At 35.1% G+C, this 21,256-nt stretch overlaps 1 protein-coding gene across 5 annotated transcripts in view; it reads right to left on the bottom strand.

The window, feature by feature from the left end:
• The window catches only part of SPOPL (speckle type BTB/POZ protein like), a 62,538-nt gene that overhangs the window by 39,337 nt on the left and 1,945 nt on the right, over positions 1–21,256 (bottom strand). For 3 of the 5 annotated variants that reach the window (XM_041739576.1, XM_041739580.1, XM_041739581.1), the window contains exon 2: positions 8,928–9,167. The exons of the other annotated variants lie outside the window; for them this stretch is intronic. The gene's annotated coding sequence lies outside the window, so the exon portion shown is untranslated. The remainder of the gene's footprint in view (positions 1–8,927; positions 9,168–21,256) is intronic. 5 annotated transcript variants of the gene reach the window in all.

Here is a 21,256-nt window from a genome sequence, read left to right as displayed (position 1 = left end):
GTATCTAATTTGGTTTCCAAAATAACTCCATGAGGAAGGTAGCAAGTGCCTCTGCCAATGTTACAGATGAGCAAACAAGGGTGCAAAAAGGTTATTTAACCTGCCCAAGGTTTTAATGCTAAAATATGGCAATATCAGCCTTGACTTGACCTTAAGCTTATAATAAATTCTTAAGGAGATCCTTTCCAGCACCTGTTTCTGTTAGTAACAGAAGGAAAACAGGGAAGAGCCTGGTTTAGAAACCCTGAACAAAGGAGATTCATACCCTCTTCCAAACTCAAGTGGAAAATATAGAGCCTTCTATCAATTGAAAATTCCTAAATACCCAGATCAAATATTGCACCTAGGATGGAACTCTGAAAACATAGCATGGTTCTAGACAGAGAAGTGAGCACATTTATCTTTTATATCTTAATCTAACATTATCAATGAGTTTGCAAGTTTTTTTTTACAAAAGAATAAAGACATAACAAGGTTGGAAAATAAGGGTGATATTGGTGGATCAGAAATTGAGAAATTCAAGGCACATAAATGGGAATAAATTAGCAAAGACATTAATTAGATGCGAACAAATTATGGAAAAATTAAGGAAGAAAAATCACAATCCAAGACAGGAGAGATATCCACAGTTCTTTCAAAGAGGCCCAAAGAAGAACTGACCTTTCATCAAATACAAAGGGCAGGAAAAGGCCAAGTGGCAATCATAAAGTTAATTATTTTAGAAATAGTGTTTGGGCTAGCTGAGACAGCTGAGACCCTCCCCCCTTTCCAAGGCCAGCAGTTGTGGCTTCTACCATCATGCCAAAAGCCAGAAACTGCTGAGGGAAGGTGGCCACCTGTCTGGGGACATTCCTTATAAGACTGCTTGAGAAACAAACAGGACTAAGATAGGACACAGAAAATTTGGAATGGGATAGGGAGAAGAGATAATTCCTAACAGAAATTAAATGCTACACAAAATAAAGCCATCCTTACTTTGACACGTGGGGGAAGGGGGTGGAGAAGGGTCCCCAACCTATGCACACAACCTAAAGAGAAGTAGGTAATGTTGAAATACTTTGTCCACTTAAAATGAATGCATCTCTAAAGCCTTCCCATTCAGGGAAGAAGCCTGATGGGGAAGAGACCTATGGAACTTCAGGGAAAACCATGCCAGCCAAACACCATTATTTAGTAACCTACTTATTCACCACAATATATTAATGGAAAACCAAAGACAACAGACATTTGGGAAAAGATCCAAAAATGAAAAACAAAACAAAATAACTGGTAGAAATAAATGGAGGCAATACAGAGGGCAGAATGGTATACTCAAAAAAAGTTCTCATTAAGTCCACTTGAATAAAACAAGAATAAGCTTTGAAAAAGTGGTCACAAAAGATTAATTCTTGCAATTCTTATACATGGCCATAATTGATGCATGAGTGCAAAGTAAAGGATAAAAGACTACTTTTGAGGAGATAGACCAAAAATACAAAGAACATAGGAAATAAGAGAAACTAGGGACCTGAAGTTCAGGTTGAAGAGAGAATATTCACCTAATAGGTGCTCCTGAAGGAAATAAAAACAAGAAAAATGGGACATATAAAAAGGAAAAAAAAGAAAGCGAAGCTACTACCATGATCTGAAGGAAGACACAAGTTTACAGACTGCCCTCACCAAGTTTCAACATACTCATTGAAAAAAGTATCTATTCATAGACACATCTTAGTAAAACTGCTCAATTTCACCATGTTATCTACAAAGGAACAAGTTACACTGAAATCTGAATGCCATTAAAACATAGGATAAATGCTTTTAAGATTCATAAGGAGAAAAAATTTAAACTTAGAATTCCATATTTAAATTTATTCATTAATGCAAGCCAAATAAAGGATATTTTCAGACAACAAATACTTGAAATTTGTCAGCCTATATAGATAATTACTCAATGAGGTATTCTGAACCCAAAGAAATCCAAATGCTTTTTGCATGACACACCTTTATGAGTTAAAACCATCTGAACATATGCTCAGCATACATGTTTATAAATAAATATAGCATTATACTAATATATTTGTGTATTATAAAGCATATCAAAATAATTAAATAATCAGATAAACATAATTTCAGATAATATTCCGACACCCCTTAAAATTATTCTGTGTATCCTCTTTAATGTGGATGGATGCTTCATTTTGAAGACCACAGTTCTAAATCAAATGAAAAACAAATCCAAGGGGAAAAAAAACATGGAATTGAAGAACAGAACTGAACATGTCTCAGAAGAAGAGAAGGAAATTGAAAAAAAACTAAAGGAGAATCTACCAAAATTTGATATTTGAAAATTTTTCAATTGCAGTTTTAATGTACACAGGATTACATTTCGTTCTCTTTGAGACCATTCTATCTTGTTCTACAGGAAGTGTTAAATAATCACATTGTAAATATTTCAAGGTTTAAAATTTTTAGTATTGATCTATAAATAAAGCAAAAAAGAATATACAGTTAGAAAAGAAAATGTAAATACCTTCATGATATAAAATTAACAATGACTAATTGGAAGATGAAGGGAGTATGGAGAGGACCAAGGCTATCTATCATTCCTAGAGGTAATACTATCCAGAGCTAAAAAAATAAAAAATAAATAATAATAATAATAAAAACCACTAACAGAAATAAAAGCAGTCCCATTTACAGTGAAAGGTGGAACTGGGAGTGGGAAGATTACTTACTATCCTTTTCACTCTCATGTAACATGAATCTCAACACAATTAGGACTTCTATTTTTAAAAAGTAGTATTAGCCAGGAGGGGGGAGCAGTATATAATACAGTATGCCCATTTATTTATTATTTTCTTTAGTATGCCTATTTAGAAAACTGAAATTCATTACTCATGTAACATGAATCTCAACACAATTAGGACTTCTATTTTTAAAAAGTAGTATTAGCCAGGAGGGGGGAGCAGTATGTAATACAGTATGCCCATTTATTTATTATTTTCTTTAGTATGCCTATTTAGAAAACTGAAATTCATTACTCATTTCCATAGCTCACATTAAACACTCCTATTATCATCTCCATCACCCCCTTCATTTAAGTGCATTTTACTACTTAATGTACTATGATTTCAATGAAGGTTTTTTGTTTTATCTATTTCTGTACTGCAAAGCCTCAGTGTGTAAAGAGGGAGAAGGATTAATTATATGGCTTAAGGGAATTAATGGAATAGCTAATTATAACTAATATACATACATAAGAACAGAAAAGTCATCTTGTAGTTCCCACTGCTTAAAAATCTAAAGTTCACTAAAATGTGTATACCACGAGAGAAGAAAAGTCTCCTCTTCCAAACAGAAAGTTACTGACACTCAGTAGAATGATTTAACTCAGTGGTAGTATATCCAGACACAGTGCTGAGAAGAATCTTTGGGGGAAGGAGAAGATGGTGATAAATATACCAATGGCAATATTTTAAACTTTCAAGAAAAAAACTGGCTATAGATGGGGAGACCATTCCTTCTTCCTGGCGATAAGGGGAGTACCAAAAGAGCTGCAGGGAGTAGGAGGAGTACATGGACACCAGGAGCCATGGCTGCTGTTGATGAAATTATATGGGGCCTTAGTCTTAAAGAAAAAAAAAATGCATGGGGTTGAAACAATACCTTTGTTTACCTTATAATCTACTTGCCTGGGCTTTTATTTCTTTCCTATTTTGACTACTGAGAGGCTTAAGTAAAATAACTGTCTTATAGTTTGAACTATAATATCAAAAGCAGAAGAATATTGGTAATTTTATATGATCCAGCTTAACGGTCCCAGTCTCTAGAACCACCCAGAAGGGTTGTTAAGCCAGAATGCTATGCCCAAACTCAGAATTAATGATTTAGTGGGTCTGAATTGGGCCCTAAAATGTGCATTTCTAACAAAGATCTGAGGTGGAACTGGTGCCGCTGATCTAGGGATCTCACCTGTATGAGGGTTCGATCGGAAAGCTATTAATATTATAAATACAAAAAAAAAAAAAAACAACCCTCATCATCACTACCCTAACTATCCAGGTGTCCCAACTCTGACTAAATCTTTCACTTTACTTAAGTGTTATCCTGCAGGATTAGGTCAGCTTTCAATTTTTTTTCCAGGGTCTTATGGACTCTTCTTTTGAAATTCACAACATCTGATCACTGAAAGTAAGTAGGTAATTTAATTGCATACATACATGGAAACTTTACAAGGATAGGCAAAACACAGACATTTAATGACAATTCTTTTTCTATTTGATGATTCCTAAAGGTCATTAATACATTGTGGTGAAGGTATCTACAGAGATTTAAAGCCTCTGCTTATTGCTGCCTCGTCAACACCAAAGTCCTCCCCTAAAACAAAAACCAAAAACGGGATCCCTGGGTGGCTCAGCGGTGGGGCGCCTGCCTTTGGCTCAGGGCACGATCCTGGAGTCCCGGGATCCCCGCATCGGGCTCCTGGCGTGGAGCCTGCTTTTCCCTCCTCCTGTGTCTCTGCCTCTCTCTCTCTCTCTCTATCACGAATAATAAATAAATCTTAAAAAAAAAAAAAAAGACTAAAAGTCAACCCCTGCATATGCACATTGTAACTTCAAAAAAAAAATCACTGCATTTCTGTTGCTTTATTAAAATTTCAGAGAAAGGATTAAAAGTAAAAAATCATTTAACAACAATCCTAGGTATAGATACGTCATTTTCCTTAACAACGGATAAAAATGGGGGAAAATAAGCTCTTGGGTCCGTGTATTCTATTCCTAGCCATTTTCTGCAAACGCTGAGCTTTAGCTATACAAAGAGTCTGGGGAAAGTATCATTAAGTCCCACCGGGTTCTACAACAACTTAATACAGTAAAACTTCATACCCTGTAGACTAAGACTTACTTGATATCACCACATAATTTCCTCACACTGCGATGAACTTCTTTAAAAAAATAAACTACAGATCATTTCAGAACGAGATTGCTTTTCCTACAGCATAACATAATTAAGGACACTCTGGATCTCTGGAAGCTACTTTTAAAAATCATTTGCAAACAACTAGAATTTTATGTCCCGTGAGTTGCTGCAAGTTTAATTGTTTTCTTACTACTTATGTAATACACGTCAAATACAAGCACAATCAAGAAAAATACAAGCCTATCTGCAAATATATATTTTACTTTTTAAAAGGAGGTTATTTCCAGAAATCTCATAAAGACAGGAGGGGTTTTTAAAAATCAGCTTTCATTAGCATGACAGTTTTTAAGCATGGTTAATAACCTCATAAGGTAAGATTTTAAATTGTGAACTCAAAAGGGGTGAGACTTTTGAGTTTGAGCAGTCAGGAGACTATTCATTCAAAGTGGCCAAGTTGCAAAACATTTGTTTTTTCATTTTTTTTAAATCAATTATTCATTCCTTTAGTCTCTCTCATATTCACTGACCCACTGGGGAACCTACACTCATTTAGACCCTACTGAAACTAGGAAGGATGACAGATAGCCCCTGACCTCATAATTTGAACTAGATCTTGTAGGTCTCTTAGGGAAAAATCTTCCATAATTTCAAACGTACTTAAGAGAACAAACAAAATGTAAAAAACCTGATCGTGTCTTTTTTGGTAAAAATTTCAAAAAGCTAAAACTAAATGTTGTTACCCAAATACACATGTGTGTGTGTGTGTGTGTGTGTGTGTATTTTTTAAAGTAGTCTCCATGTCCAGCGTGGAGCCCAATGCAGGGCTTGAACTCACAACCTGGAATCAAGACCTGAGCTGAGATCAAAAGTTAGACGCTTAACCAACTAAGCTACCCAGTGCCCCTATATGTATATACTTTAAAGTAACCCAAGTACAAATAAGGGAACAAGATCATCTAGATACCAAAGCATTACCTTGAGTTCACGATAGTCTCTAAAATCAAGTTACTTAGGCATTAGTCTAATTTTTGAAAATTTTAGCAATGGCTTAAAGATCCTAACAAGACAATCAGAAATTACCTATGCATAATTTGTTCTGTTTAAAATGTATGAAAAGCATGACAATATATGTTATAAACTTTTTGATATAATTTAAAAATGTTAATTTGCCTAATTCAAGAACTAATTTATAAGTTACAGTACCATACCACTTCTTTTACCCAACTCAAAGTAGTAAATTATCTCAATTAACAAATGATAATTTAATCTTATCCTTTCTATAAGCACCAACACTTTAATCTGTACATCTTAATTGCCACTTCTATAAAACTTTTACTAACCTATCTATAACCCCACATATTTCCTCAGTAAAATGAATTACTCTCTAACTACTCAAATACTTGTATAACCAATGCCTCTTGCATAGAATTTATTGTAGTTATTAGTACAATAATCCATAAGATTTTACTTTACACTTCAGAACTTTACTCTTTCACGTATTAGCTAATTGGATCCTCTAAACAACCCTGTGAAGTAGATACTTCTATTTTGCAGATAAGGAAACTGAAACACAGAAGCAACATGATTCATGGTCATACAGTTAAGAAACAACAACAAAGTAGTCAAAAATTAAATCCAAGGGTTTTAGTTGATAATACACTTTTTCTTTATATATATATATATATATTTAAAAATTTTACTTATTTATTCATGAGAGAGACAGAGAGACAGGCAGAGACATAGGCAGAGGAGAAGCAGGTTCCCTGCGGGGAGCCTGATGTGAAACTTGATCTCAGGACCCTGGGATTACGACCTGAGCCAAAGGCAGATGCTCAACCACTGAGTCACCCAGGTGTCCCATAATACAACAATTTTTCTAATTCATCAAATACGCCTAACTAGTTAAGAGTATTGTATTTTTATATTTATGTAACCATGGCTTCATACCAAAGGCAACAGATAGCAAAAATATACTACCTGGTTTGAGTTAGCTATGGAAAAAGTATTATATATGTTTTAGGAAGCATATAATTTATTGCCACCTAGAAAACTAAGTAGCAAATATAATTTTGTATTACAGAATGATACAGGAAATACTATCAGGGTTTTAAGAATTTGGTTTCTGATATTAGACTTAAATTCAAAGCCTGAAGCTGTGTGAGGTCTCTGGGCCTCGGTTTTGTTTGTAAAATAATAATAAATGGTAATTACCTCATATGACTAGTGTACTATGTGGAAATGTATAGAAAACATCTAGATTGCGCCTGGTATACAGAAAGCGCTGAATAAATGTTTATTGCGCATACCAATATTAAACTCAAAGACAGAACTAGTTTACAAGACAGTAACAGTCTCATAAACTACTAAGAGGAGCAAAGTCCAATAAATATGTTATTTTCAGGTCTTATTTTTGTTTTTTCAACCTTTATCACTTGGCTGTCCAACAAACTGTATCAGCTATTAACTGCTGCTCTCACATTGCTTATCTCTAATGGCTTCAGTTCCTTTTCAATGCAAGTAATGTGGAGGTATAACTGGAAAAAGAATGATGTCCAAATGTCTCTTAGGAATCATGTAACACTCAAGGAAACTTTTTTTTTAAAGATTTTATTTATTTATTCATGAGATAGACACACACACACACACACACACACACACAGAGGCAGAGACACAGGCAGAGGGAGAAGCAGGCTCCATGCAGGGAGCCCAATGTGGGGTTTGATCCGGGGTCTCCAGGATCAGGCCCTGGGCTGAAGGCGGTGCTAAACCCCTGTGCCACGCGGGTTGCCTGCAAGGAAACTTTCTGGTGTAATGAAAATGTCCTGTATCTTGACTGGGCTGTTGTTACACAGGTGAATATATTTGTTAAAACTCACTGAAATATAACTGGAAGACCTGTATATAAAACAATGGAAATAAAGGACTTATAACCCTTGAACAAGTTACTTTTCTTTTCTGGCCCTTAGCATCCTCATCTTCAGAAAGAAGAATTCCTCACCCAGGAAGATTTCAGTGAGTATTAAAGGAGATAAGGTCTGAAAAGTACTTACGGTAGTTTCTGCAGTTAGTTGCCAATTCTGGATCCACTAAAATTAACCCTAGACATTTTTCAAATTTACCTAAGTCCTAAAACAAGGATTCAAGACAAAAGCTGTATTTCCCTTTTCTTACTTTTCCCAACTTTGGTGTTTTTGCCCTCAGTTATGTTTTGTTGTTTTTATTTTTTACAAAGTCATAATCTTTAGCTTTCATATTTCTCTTCCTGCTCTAGGTTTTGCAGGGATCAAAATTTTTTACCTTTAAAGTGAAGACTTCTGTACCCGTCTTGCTCAAAGCTAATCAATCTACTACTATTCCTTCCTCCAAGAGTTTAGTGCTTCAATGACAAAACACAGAAACCCACTGCCAGAGATAAGAATTTTAATAATTGTCTAGAGATCTGAAAGATATACAATTTTGAAATGTCATCTAGTCAGCCTCTGAAAATCAAGAATAGTCTCCAAATATTTCAGCGACCCTTAATAACCCACTAAGAAACTACCATCCACTGATTTATGTAAAGTTATATAATTTATTTCCGGTATTACTCTTTCAAATGTAAAAATGTCTAATTAAAATTGGGGTAATTAATTCCATTTTTGAAAATACAATTGTGTTAAAGAAACAGTTCCTTTTAATAGTTCTCAAATAATTTTTTAAAAGTGTCTAAGCAATGTCCTTTGTTCTAGAATTCTAGGACACTGAAACAACTTCACATTCATCTAGCATGTACTGAACAAACATTAAGTACCTAAAAGGTAAGGCACCAGGCACTGGAGAAATAAACACAAGGTCAGAGAGGCAAATACCTAAAGAAACTAACACAGAATTGCTAAAATAAAGTCCTTTCCTTACACCTGTGAAGAATCTAGAAAAAGGAGACAGACACAGAATTCTTGCAACCTTCCAGTGTGGCTTCCAGACCACTTTTCTAAACTTCTGCCAAAACCATATGACAACCACATGAATGGAGTGTTATGTTCTCTTACCCTCTTCTCCCTTTTATCATCTTCTCATCCCTCTTCCAGTCAGGCTCCTTTATGGAGGACTTCAACACTTGTCTCCATGTCTTTTTCACAGTTCTTGCCACCACTTTGTATGGCCGAACTCCTGTTCACTTCCAAACTCCCAGCATCAGAGTTACTTCACCTTCCTGAATGATCTTATCCACTTGAAATTTTAGCAATCTTTTTCAAAGATTCTGACTTAGAACTTATTACCTAAAATAGCTTGGGCAAATGATGAAAATTAGGCTTCAGTATACCATTTTTATAATAGAACTTATTCCTTTCTGTCACCAATTTAATCCCAATACTGATTTACAACATTTCATTAAGCCCTATCCATTCTTGTCATTATGCCCATTTTGGCCTCACTTATTCTAATCAAACTCAAAACACCCACAATACCTCACTTCAAACACTCTCTAGCAAACATCCTTCACATTTCTCTCCTTTGCTATTTTACTACAGCGATTCTGTAAACCTTCCACTCCATGTCAATCTAACCACCCACAACTTGCTCTTTCATTTGGGTTTCTGAGCAATGGTGTAAAAAATCTTTATAAGCAGAAGAGTAGTTTCTTAAGTGGATGCTTTCATTAAGTACATAGTTCTGTTTTTAACTATTTGTTGTCAAAAGGGTTTGTTGCACAATAAGTCTTAACAAATAATGAAATAAATTAAATTAGAAATTCAGTTCCTCAGTTGTATTAAACTCATTGTAAGTGCCCAATAGACACAAGTGGCTAGTGGCTACCACAATGTAAAGTGGAGATTATAGAATGCTGCCATCATAGCACAAAGCTTTATTATAATTGTTGCTCTACACATTCCATGGCAGGACGAGACAGCCGCTATCTATTTCAGCTCAAGTAGCCTATAATTTCCCACTGCCTACTGCCATCCTTGTGACTCCAATCTTGTAGGCTACAGCACCCGACATGGAACAAGTTGGTACCTAAAGTAGTCAATAAGGGCAGTGGCATCACCTATCTCTTAACCCCTGAGACCAGAAGTTGGTTGCCCACCTCCCGTTATTTGCATCCCAGACCACTTAACAATCATAGAAATCCCCATCTTGATTAACTGTCATTAAAGGAAAGAAGGGTTAGAAAAAGAGAGTTGTACTTAGTAGATTCCTTTCAGATTTTACCACCTGTTAAAGACAGAACTCATTATTACACATTCATTTTATATATCACTAGACTAGATCACAGCAGCAGCTGGAAGTAAAAATCTACCAAACCCACCCAGGATTATAATTCAACAATTAGTAAATAATACTTCATTAAAAAGATATCTACTACAAATGCTAAATAGAACAAGGACAATGAGACACAAGACTAAATTAGTACTACCTAAATAAAAGTAGGATAAACCATTGTCCTCAAAAAAGGTAAAAGAAACTACACTTACTGGATCTTTCAGTTATTAAAATCTATGGAAAAAAATTGGCAAAATAGTATGTCTTAGGATAAAGGGTAGTAGGGATCCACATGTCTACATCATTATATCCAGCATGTACATCACCATTAAAATGACTTTATTTTCCTTAAAGAAAAACATTTTCTTGAAGAAAAACATTTCAGATAGCTGCTTAGTTTACAGGGGAGAAAAAAGAAAAAGAAATCAAAAGAGAAAGAAATAAAGCAAAATGACCCATGAAGAACAATATGTTAGGAGATCCTGAATTTTAAGCCAGTCTTTTCTGAAATGATGTAGCACATGGTCAAACTGGAGTTAACAAAAGATTATTGAATCCACCTATCAGCCCTACCTCTCCACTAGGAAATGCTTTGCAAAATAACCTGAATCATTTTTTATACCTCATGGGAACACTTTAAGGACATGAATGCCATCTCAGCTCTTCTGATGAGCTAATAATTCCAAGATTCTCATGACTAGCAATAATCAGTAACTACTTACGAATGTGTAAAGCACAAGTATTTATCAAATGGCTGCTCTACCCAGGAACAGTATTTTCCAGCAGTAAGAAATGAAGTCAGATATAAAAATATTATCTATAAAAAAGCATATGAAAATGTTAAAAAGGGGGTTGTGGCCTGGGTGGTTCAGTGGTTGAGCATCTGCCTTCAGCTCAAGTTGTGATCCCAGGGTCCTGGGATTGAGTCCTGCATCAAACTCCCTATAGGGAGCCCGCTTCTCCCTCTATGTCTTTGCCTCTCTCTGTGTGTCTCTCAGAATAAATAAAATCTTAAAAAAAAAAAAAAAGCAAATGTTAAAAAGGTAAAACTATCTTGACCTGCAGTTATCAGTTTATATGTGTGTTTTAATAGAAGAAATTAAGAATAAAAGGTACAGGAATGACACTTCCTTACATAAACTCTAACATGATCTACATTCATCGAGGAATAACCACAATCTTAATACTTTCAGGATACACAGGTAGAAATATTTTTTGCAACCTTGGTTTTCACTACACAATTTAATAATGAAAAATATATTAGCACCACTGCATTCTGTTGACACAAGATGAAACTCCACATATAATAAAAAATATTTTTTATAATAAAAAATTAAATATAAAACAGTACACAGCATGCTGTGGGCATATGGTAAAATTATGTCAACTTTCAAGATCTGAAAACTGAGTAAGCCCTGCTGTGCAGATATTTTCCTTATTTAAGGGGTAGCAGACCTTAACAACAACAAAAAAGTGAACCTACACAACCTACAATTTGGGTAGAAAGTTAAGTAAGAGCAAGTTCATTCCAGCATTGTGTAATGAGAGCTTTGAGCCAATGTTGCAGACTCACTCCATAAACTAGCCTACAAAACTTTTCTCCAGCTTGCAAAATCTTAAAGCCTTCCCCATGTTTAGCAATAGTTAGGCAGAAATACGCCATCTGTCAGAAAGTCAGTGAACTATACAGTGAAGCTATCATTTTCATGACAGTCTCATTTTCCTTAAATTATACTTAAATTTGTTTTATATTCTGCATCTTAACTGACAAGGCAGCCAGAATCATCTGATGGGTTTTGTGAAAATAAACATGTCTCTATTCCACTTTTCCTTGGTGTGCATGCGGGTACGAGTGGGAAAAGGAACCATGCTTATTTTGAAAACCTAGCCTTTTCACAATGCAATACCACTTTACATCCACCAGAATGGCTAAATAAATGAGACAATATCAAGCAAGTGTTGCAGAGTATATGGGACAAATGGAACTCTCATTCACTACTGGATGAGAGTATAAACTGATATAACCACTTTGGAAAACAATGGACAATACATGCTAAAACTGAACAGAAGTACACACCATGACCCCACTACAAGGAAAATACACTACACAAATGTGTATGTGTGCAGCAAAAGACACATAAGAATATTCTATAGGAGCACTATTCACGGCAGCTCAAAACTGCAAACAACCTAGATGTTCATTCACAGTAGAGTAGGGGCACCCAGGTGGCTCAGTCAGTTCTACATTTGCCTTCAGCTCAGGTCATAATCCTGGAGTCCTGGGGCCCAGCTGAGCTCCCTGCTCAGTGGGAGCCTGCTTCACCCTCTCCTCCCTGCTCCTGCTCTCACTGTCACTATCTCCATTTCTCTCTCTCAAATAAATAACGAGAATCTTAAAAATAATAATAATAAATAAGCCAAAGAATAAAAAACCCAGTAGAGTGGGTTTTATGGCATAATTTATGGCATATACAGTAATACAGTGACACAATATTATAGAACAACTAGAATGAATAAGCTACTGCTATGCACTACACCAATGGATCATATAAAAATAAATGGTTCTGCCAGCACCTGGGTGGCTTAGTCAGTTGTGTCTGATTACTGATTTGAACTCAGGTCATGATCTCAGGGTTGAGCCCTGTACTGGGCGTGGAGCCTGCTTGGGATTTTCTCTCCCTCTCCTCCTTCTGGTCAACCTGTGCTTCCTTACATATACTTTCTCTCTCTCTCTCTCTCTCTCTCTCTCTTTCTCAATAAAAAAATAAAATAATGATGATGATGATGATAAAAATGAATAAATATTTTGGGTAAGAAGCCAGACAAAGCTGTACATGCTGTATGATGCTGTATGATATGCATGTCTTCAAATGTATATTAAGCTTCAATAAAAATTTACCTAAAATAAAAAAAATACGTAATAGCAGCTTAATGCCTACATGTCTGTGATAAAATCCTGTCCCCAGTGCCATGTTCTAGCAGTCTAAAATCAAAACACTTTTTAAAATCTTTCTAAAAAAAAAAAATAATAATAATAATAAAAAAAAAAGGGGGATCCCTGGGTGGTGCAGCGGTTTAGCGCCTGCCTTTGGCCCAGGGCGCGATCCTGGAGACCCGGGATCGAATCCCACGTTGGGCTCCCGGTGCATAGAGCCTGCTTCTCCCTCTGCCTGTGTCTCTGCCTCTCTCTCTCTCTCTCTGTATGACTATCATAAATAAATAATAAAAAAAAAATAAAATAAAATAAAATAAAATAAAATAAAATCTTTCCTCATGACAATTTAAAAACATTTTTATATTAAAACAAAGAAGGCTGTATTAATGTTATAGAAACCAAGAGTCAAATCCTTTTCTGAAGCAAACACTAAAAATATTTGAAAAAAAAAATTTAACACAAAGCTCTCCTCCACCACTACCTTGACCATTCATACAGAGCTTCACCTCCCTTCCATCAACAAAGAATTCACTCTTCTGCCAATCATTTAGAAGAAACCCTTGAAAAGTAATGACCTACACTAGCAGGGTAGTTATAAGGATTAAAACTAAGAGTGCAGCATTGTGCCCAAGCATTCAATGATTAGACAGTATTTATAAATTCCAAATAATGAGGATTCCAGGTCAACTGCTATTTCCAATTCATCAATGTAAAAATAGAACCTAATATTTAAGAGCTGGTCAATAACCATTTATGGAACAAATGAATCATGGTGAGCTCAAAACAGAAAGAACAAAAACAAAGCAAAAGTGAGAATGAAGAAAAAAATCAAGAAGTTCAAAGGAAGGTCTTAACCTATTTTTATTATTAGAGCATATGACAAGATTTTAAATATCAAATGAATCAATCATGAAAATAAAAACTGCCTCAGTATTATTTTTCCTCCATGTATTTCACAATGCAAGAAGTGGGATGTTTTAACTAAAATTAAAACACTGTTCTTTAATTTGAAACTCTTTAAAAATATTTCTGAATGAATTTCTTATGAAGTTGACAGGAATCATTAAATATATCACAGGTTATTTTCAAGATATTCATCATAGCAATCAATATTCTGACCATGTCTTAACACACATGAAAAGACTATTTTTATGAAAATAAAAATGCAACTTAGATATCAAAGTTGTCAAGACTGCCATCTCACATTAGTTTTAAAAGACATAAAAAATAAAAATAAGATAAATCAACAAAACACTTTAATATTCATTGGGTGCTCCAAATACCAATGGCCCATTTAATAAGGCCCCTTGTCCCTCCCTTTCAAACACATTTACCTGCATATCCTAGATCAGAAACAGCAATATTGTTCTTAATTAACCAACATTTACACAAAGCATTTAATTATGCAAAAAGCACTATTCTAAATGTGACTATAATTTGGTTCTTACATAATACTCTTTCAAGGTAAATACTGTTACCATTTCCATTTTATAGATGAGAATGTGGAGGCAGAGATGCTAAGTAACTACTTAAATTCAAAGGTTTTATTTTATTTTATTTTATTTTATTTTATTTTATTTTATTTTATTTTTATGATAGTCACAGAGAGAGAGAGGCAGAGACATAGGCAGAGGGAGAAGCAGGCTCCATGCACCGGGAGCCCGACGTGGGATTCGATCCCGGGTCTCCAGGATCGCGCCCTGAGCCAAAGGCAGGCGCCAAACCGCTGCGCCACCCAGGGATCCCAAATTCAAAGGTTTTAAAAGTTATTTATTTATTTGAGAGAGAGAGAGAGAGGGAGAGAGAGAGAAAGCATGAGACAGAGCAGAGAGCACAAGCAGGGAGTGCGGAGAAGCAGGCTCCCTATGGAGCAGGGAGCCTATGTGGGGCTCAGTCCCAGGACATCAAGATTGTGACCTGAACCAAAGGCAGACACGTTAAAGCAGGATAAATTTTCATTTCATGTTTGGGAGGTTACTTATTTTGAAAAACTTTGGTCATAATCACAAAATGAAGTATTAACGCCACATTTCATGAATTCTAAGATACCCATTTTTCCCTTATTTTGATATTTCTAAAATTGATGGCATTTTACAATTGTAATTGATAGTGTTTTCTCCCATTGGGTACACAAAATAATGGTGCATCTTGTAAGTAACGGCAAATACCATTCAAAAAATTATAGTATTATCTATACTTAATGAGATGATTTTCTAAATGTACTTGACAGTGTTGGGTACAAATGCTTTAAAAAGGGCAGTTCTTCCCTATAAACAAAATCTATGAGAAAATTCTATGAAAATACCTTTACACTATGGTAAGTTGCTAGTTTCTCAGGCCCATATTCAAATATACTTGATTATACTTTGTGAGAAAGAAATACAGATTTTGTTATACAATTCAATGATGCAACTTTCATTGATAAGTGACTTGCTATGGGGGGGAAGCACACAAATAAAACAGTGAAAATAAGATACTTGAGAAAATAAAAATCATCAAGACTAAAACATAAATCAAGGTACTCCCAAATACCACTTGATTCAAGCCAGTTTCTCAAATGTCACTGATAAAATACATGAAAAAAATATTTTCAAGTTTTAAAAAATATACTTTAGGGACATCTGAATGGCTCAGCCAGTTAAACGTCTGACTCTTGATTTTTAGCTCAGGTCATCTCAGGGTCCTTAGATGGAGCCCTATGGCAGGTTCTGCACTAGGAGTGAGCCTGCTTAAGATTCTCTCCCTTTCCTTTGGCCCCCCTCTCTCAAAAATAAATAAATAATACACTTTTAATGCAATCAGAAATGACAAATTTGCTTAGTGTCTGCCCACTTGAGCTCTACAAAACTGGACATATTAAACTTGAAGCTCAAATGCCATGCAGAATAACTAAAAAAGGTTTTAAACTGATCCTAAAAATTGCTGAAGTTTTTAATTAAATCAAATTCAATTAATTTAGTTATTTTGTAGCTTCCTATGTTGATATTTGCCTTGACAATTTCAGAATGAATTTATATTCAATGATCGTGTGTGTGTGTCTGTGTGTGTGTGCGTGTGTGTGTGACTGCCAGGATGAAAACTACCTTTCAGGGAAATTTCCCACTAAAACAAAAATTGTATCCAAATTACAACTGAGTAAAGCGCCTTGAATCTATTGCACTCTTTACCTTAAAATCGCTTAATTACCTTGAGGGAGAGGGGTGGTGGGAGAAGTAGAAATGCATATATACACAATAAAGAACTGTTAAATTTGCTTCAAAAAACATGTCCAGACAGGAAACAATAGTTTCTCCTTTGCTAACTAATCTCAAATAGTATTTTAAAAGCATCATACTACTTTTAAATCATACTACAACCTTTGAGATCTTGCATTACTTAATAGGAGAGTAAAGCAACTCTTTTTAAATTGTCATTCCTATTTATTCTCATATCTAATAAAGAATGAGAGTAAATACAACAATCTCAAAGGAGTATTTTCTCAGCACACTGCACAAATTTTCTCATATTTCTTATATATTTTCTCATACTGCACGGATGAATCACTTCCATCACACACTTGCTTTTGGTGTATAAACAACCTATGGCAATCATGGTTTGAGGTAACACCATTTTATATTTGTAGATAATTTTCTTTATTTGCTAACTTTAACTTATGTAAAGTTTTGTTTCACATACAGTAGTTATAGAACACGATTCAAAATATAATGCTAATAATTATTCTGTCCTCCTTTAGAACATACAGAACATCAGAGCTCTACATATATGTATAAATAGGAGGCCTCAAAAGGTATGCCTCTAAGAACCATAGTAATACATGAAATATATACAGTTGTTACGGAAGATTCAGTAAGATTTAAGGAACCAAAAACCAGGGGGAAAGCAAGAACAAAAGATATTAAATAATAAAAATAAACTTTAAGTAAGAGCTACAATTTTCCTAACAAAATTTAAGGGAGACTGCCTTAGCCAATCAGAGTTAACATTTCTATAATAACTCACTGAATTCAGAAGCAAATTTTGATAATGCCCATTCCCCTTTTATTTTAAAGCAGACAAATTCTAGAACCTTTACTCCTTTACTGTGTCTTTAAAATCCATTTAACTTCATTTTCCCTTTTAACATACTATTTTTTTTATCTTGCCAATAAGTTTTTGCCAACCACAGTGCTCTTCAGAAAGTAATCCCTGCAGATGACCTGTGTCCTACTATAGTGCAAGAGAGTAAATCCAGGGACATTTAGACAACTATCAAAAATAGTATTTATGGCATCAGGGGCCTGTTCTTATTCTATGGAGTCCAAAAGCACTATGAATAACCATATACCTGAGGTTTAGTAGTAAACTCTTAAAATCCTTACCAAAGCCTTCATTTTTAACTAAGTTTCAGAAAAAGTTTGTATGCATTACATTTCTCCCATTAAAAAAAAAAAAAATCAAAGCATAACCAAGATTTTTGAGTTATGCTAATCAATTACTTAATGATTCTATTAGTATGGATGTAATATATAAAGTCAGCCAATAAAAATAAAACATCACCTTGAAAAGAAATGCTACAACAAATATAATCTTCAACTTTTGAAGATATTCAGAGGTGTCTCCATATTTGGTGTCCACATGGGTAGTGATATTAATCAAAATGGCACACAGAAAGAGGTACACAAGTGCAAGAGAAAAACTTTTGAACGGCACAATCTACCATGCATATGACAATCCCTTGCCTTTGCATGCTTTCAAAATACTTGAAGTATCATTTCTTTAAACTACTCCACCACTGCACTGCCCTCTCCACCTCTCTTGTCTTTCAGAAAGACTCAAGTGTCATTTTCCTTAGGAAGCCTTCCCTGATGCCTCTTCTCCGTGCTTCCAAGGCAACCTGAATAAGCTGCAATGACAGTACTAATCACACTAACAATATTTAACTGTCCAATGCCCTTAGTCTCTTAAGTTTAATCACAGTTCTAGAAGTTTAATATTCAATACCTGATGAATAATAGTTCTTTAAAAACATTCTGCCTGAGTATGTTCTGAATGAATGAGTTGTAGAAAGAATTCGAGATGCTTATAGAATATCTACATGGTGATAAATAGAAATAAGAGTCTAAATTGAGTTAGGAAGATGGCTCATATTATAGATATGATAATTTTGTCCTAAATTTGGGATTGTTGCTTTGGCAGATTTAAACAAATTTCATCATCAACTAGTTTATGGATACACTACTGAGAAATATAAAATTTTCATGTTGCAGGGTGCCTCAGCAGGTTGTGTCTGACTCTGGATTTTAGCTCAGTCTCATGATCCTGAGATCCTGGTGTCAGGCTCCATATTCTGGGCATGGAACCTGCTTAAGATTCTGTCTCCCTCTGCTCCTTGCCCCCAATAACTAACTAAATAAATAAAAATAATAAAATTTTCTTCATGTTGCTTAATCCAAAGAGTACTTTTTTTTAGTTGCCCACTTGAGTTCTCAGTTTTATTCAACATAGCTGACATACTTGATGATCCACTCCTTCCTTTTTCAAATAGCCTATTGTCTATTGCCTTGGCTTCGGTGATGTCAAGGAAAATTTCTTCCCAACTCTGGCTATACCTTTTCAGTCTCCTTTGCTACATTTCTTTTTCCCAAAATTTAAATGTTGAAAATTCACAGGGGACTACTATATCTCTTTATCATCTCTCTCCCTGGGCAATCTCATTCCCCATCTGCCACAGTAAGGTATCAATTGTAAGCCATATACTTAGGATTCCCAAATGAATTATGATCAATACTCTCTTTGCTTCCCAGAAACTAACAAAAAACAAAACAAAACAAAAAACCTGCTCTTCTCCCCAGTATTCTCTATGTTAGTCACAAGAATCGTCAACCCTAGAAATTCTGCCTTCTTTTCTCTCTAGACCCTTTAATCTAATTTATCACCAAATCCTATCAAATTACTCCCCTTTAATCTAGTTACTTTCTATTCCTGCCGTACTGGACCAAGATTCCATCATCTCTTGCCTCCAGTACTATATTAGCTGAACTCAATTCTACTCAAAGGTGTGGTCTGCAGACCAAGAGTCATCCATGAACTGTTACTGGTCTGAAACAAGGTAAATACAGTATCTAAAAGAAGTATTTAGAAATTTGTACACCAATTTGACAACTGCCACAACATCCATTTTATTCTGCGTCAGTAAAGTACCAGTACAGGTTAGAAACCAATCAAAACCAAACCAAAGCAGGTCCTTCTCCACAGATAAGTTTGAGAACCACTAGCCTAACTGGTTTCCCTGCATTTATACTTGCCTTTCTCCAATGTGCCCTCTGCAGAGGAGTCAAGTATATTTTTAAAGTAAAAATCTAAGTAACTTATTCAGCTTTTTAACATTATCCAGTGGCTTCCCACTGCCAGAATTTAAGTAAAAATGCTTAGCAATGATTGACTATTGTTATCTGCTCTAATCTCATTTTGCATCACCCAGCTTTTCAGTTCTAGAAAGCTGAAATTGCCAACATTACTTGAGTAACTCGTTAATCCTTCAGATTTAACCTAAAAGTCATTTGTCCAGAGGAGAATTTCCTGATACATTAGTGGGTTTTCATTGCTTAATATTATTAAGTGTCCTTTGTGGCAATTATCATTAATTTTAATTATTATTTTTGTAATTAGCTATCTAGTTTCTTTATTCCAATAGCTTCTGCTTCCAAGAATACAGGTACATTCCTTCCATTAACACACATTACCAGAGCCTAGCAGAGTGCCTGGCACATATTTGTTCAATAAACTTTTCTAAGTGAATAAATCTATGTCAGGAAACATAATGGTGAGCAGGACCACCAAAATGCAAATACCTTCAATATCTAGTCATACTTAAGACTTGGGATAAGTCTGTGTACTTACTATGTGCTTTACAAAAGCTACATCTCCTTTACTTCTCTAAACAACCTAAAAAAGGAAACTTCACTGTCAGAATTTTTTTTTTCTTTACCCAGAAAGGTGAAGAACTTGGCCTAAAGCAACCAACAGGAACTGGAAGATCTGAGAGGCAACAAAAAGTAATAGATTACCCAATATCATCTGGCTCCATTACTTATAAATCTGTGTGATTTTATGGAAGTCAAATAATGTCTCAGCTTCTCAGGTTCCTTATCTGTGAAAGAGATATAATAAAGCCTTCTTCAAGAGATAGTTATTATAACTGAGGTTTAAACAAGATGTAAATTATTTGAAACAGTGCCTGGCACAGTGTTTTATAAGTGTTAGTGACTACCATTACCTTTTATATTTTACCTGCTTACTTGCTTATTGTCTGTCAGTGCCACATTAAAATAAATTACAAAAAAGCAGATTCCATATTATTATTTTCTGATGGAGCTTTTCTCCAAAAATTAAGCCCTAAATAGAAACTGACTTAAGAGATTATTTACTCAGTTCTCTCAATGTACAAAGCTAGTACCATTTCAGGTCCATAAGAGAGGAGTTAATTCATTATATGCCTTGGATACCTTAGAGCAATTAGGGCTTGATATTCACTAGAACTCTTGGCCCAGAAGGGCTGCTCCTGTGTATCCTCAATGCCTGGCATGAAGTAAGTGCTCATTAAATAATTTTAGAAAGAATATGTACAAAATCAAAGGAAGAGTGCTCAGCACAGAGTAGATGCTGAATGTCAATTTCATTCCACCCCCTTCAAAGTTCCTACAAACTTTCAAAGTCTTACTCTAGGGGAGTCATTTTTCTTGAACCAGGGCTTACACCATTCAAAGCCAAAAATGCAGAATACAGACAACAGGAAAGCCAAAAGACAAAGAAACCAGTGTTGGCAGAAACTATGTGAAAGATAGGTAGAATCTGGATATGTGGGGGAAAGAGCAGAGGTTATTTTAGGCCAGAGAACAGCATAAGCAAAGGTACTGTCACTCAAAGTTTGGAGTACATCTCACTGGTGACACAAAACAGGATTTTAAGCTATATGTGGGAAAACATCTTTATTTTGATAGTTGCATACGTCACTATTTATAACATTATTAAACTAAACAGTACCGATTTGGATTTTAATGGAATTGTCATGGAATACACAGGAGGTAAGCAGATATGGCAAGAGCTGTCAGGGTTTTCTTTTCGTTTGTTTTCTTTTATAAAAAAGAAAAAGGTTTATTTATTCATGAGAGAGACGGAGAGAGAGGCAGAGACACAGGC

Source organism: Vulpes lagopus, chromosome 24, assembly GCF_018345385.1.
Source record: "Vulpes lagopus strain Blue_001 chromosome 24, ASM1834538v1, whole genome shotgun sequence".
NCBI classification, from domain to species: Eukaryota; Metazoa; Chordata; class Mammalia; order Carnivora; family Canidae; genus Vulpes; species Vulpes lagopus.
The sequence above is the reverse complement of the archived record's forward strand: the minus strand, read 5'-3'. Positions and strand labels throughout refer to the sequence as shown.